Below are 2,080 nucleotides of genomic sequence, written 5' to 3' on the forward strand. Positions count from 1 at the left end.
TTTTTCCGAGACAGGATTTCTCTGTAGCTTTGGAACCTGTCCTGGAAACTAGCTCTTGTAGACTGCGCTCGCTGCAAACTCACAGAGATCCACCTGCCTCTGCCTCCCGAGTGCTGGGATTAAAGGTGTCACCACCACCGCCCAGCCTCACCTCTACATGTCTGCTACCCTCCACCATACATACATGTTTTAAAAAACAAAACAAGGCAAGCTACTGTGCATAGCCATTATGAGACTCATCCAGGGAGCTAGGGTTCACTTTGGCTCACAATTCAAGACTACAATCCATCATGGAGGGAAGTAATGGCAACAGGTTGAGGCAGCTGGTCACAAGGCACCCATAGTCAGGAAGCAGAGAGAGATAAATGGCAGTGGTCAAGTCCCCTTCTCCTTTTTATTGGGCTCAGAACCCCAGAATATAGGACGGTGCTGCAAACAGTTAAGAAGGGTCTTTTCGTCAGGCAGTGGTGGCACAGGCCCTTAATCCCAGCACTCGGGAGGCAGAAACAGGCTGATCTCTGTGAGTTCGAGGCCAGCCTGGTCTACAAAGCAAGTTCCAGGACAGGCACCAAAGTTACACAGAGAAACCCTGTCTCAGGCCGGGCGGTTGTGGCGCACGCCTTTAATCCCAGCACTCGGGAGGCAGAGGCAGGCGGATCCCTGTGAGTTCGAGACCAGCCTGGTCTACAAGAGCTAGTTCCAGGACAGGCTCCAAAACCACAGAGAAACCCTGTCTCGAAAAACCAAAAAAAAAAAAAAAAAAAGAAACCCTGTCTCAAAAAACAAAAACAAACAAACAAACAACAACATAAAGGGTTTTTTCTTGTTAATTACCCTAATCTAGATAATCCCTCCTAAGAGAGACCAGAGACTTGTCTCCTTGGCAGATTGTAGATCCTGTTGGATTGACAATCAATACCCTGCCATCTCTGGAGTGTTGGCGCCACAGGAGGGACACGGGAAGCTTGCTCTGTGGTCGCCCCTGCACTCCACCCTATGCTCGCCTCTTCCGGGCTGTTGATCTCCCGCCCCCTACTGTGTCGTTTGAATGTGAAATGTCTTCCACAGGCTAGTGTGTTTGAATACTTGTTTGAACACTCTCTGCTGGTTGGCACTCTTTTGGGAAGTTGTGGAACTTTTAGGAGGTGTGGCTTAGCTGGAGAAAGTGAGTGACTGATGAGCCAGCCTTGAGGGCTACCGTCCGGACCAGTTCCTGTCATCCCTGTCTTTGTCCTCTATGCCTCCAAACTATGAGGGGACTGGGTTAATACCCCCACCAACACGGGCTGTCTGCGGTCATGACTTTCCTGGCATAACGGACTTTAGCCCCTCAAATCAAGAGCCAAAACAAATCCCAAATCCTTTCTCCCTTACGTGGCATTTGATGGGTACACTGCTACAGCGACCAGAAAAGTAGCTGCTTTGCTTGATTCTCCCACCAGAACTGCATCAAGGGAGGAACCTGCCAGTGTTCTTTTTTTTTTTTTTTTTTTGGTCTTTCGAGACAGGGTTTCTCTGTGGTTTTGGAGCCTGTCCTGGAACTAGCTCTTGTAGACCAGGCTGGTCTCGAACTCCCAGAGATCCGCCTGCCTCTGCCTCCCGAGTGCTGGGATTAAAGGCGGGCGCCACCACCGCCCGGCTTGCTTTTTTTTTTTTTTTCCCCGGTGTTCTTTGTCTGAGGACCCAGGTGTGGCGCTCCCAGGGTCAGAGTGGGTGACAGGTGGTTGCTATCAATTTGTGTGCTGTAATGGTGAATTTAGAATTTTGTTTTTTCGCTGTTCGGTATAAATCTAGGGCATAGTAGGCAAGGGCTAGCCACTGTTCTACAGCTCCAGCTCTTGAGTTTTTTAATAAACAAAACGAGCGAAAGTTCAGGAAACAACGAGGGCAAACAGCGTGTTAAACAGTCTAACCACTCAGCCCTAGGACTTAGGCCCCGCCCCGCCCCCGAATGGGGGTCACGCCCACTCCCCCGCCCACTACCCCCCCCCGCCCGCGACAACTCGCCCAGGCGCCCGGGGTCCCGCGGGAGGGGGTGGGGCAGGCGCAAGCGCAGAGAGCGCGGGCGCGGTTGCCGTGG

This window comes from Microtus pennsylvanicus, chromosome 1 (assembly GCF_037038515.1).
Source record: "Microtus pennsylvanicus isolate mMicPen1 chromosome 1, mMicPen1.hap1, whole genome shotgun sequence".
NCBI classification, from domain to species: Eukaryota; Metazoa; Chordata; class Mammalia; order Rodentia; family Cricetidae; genus Microtus; species Microtus pennsylvanicus.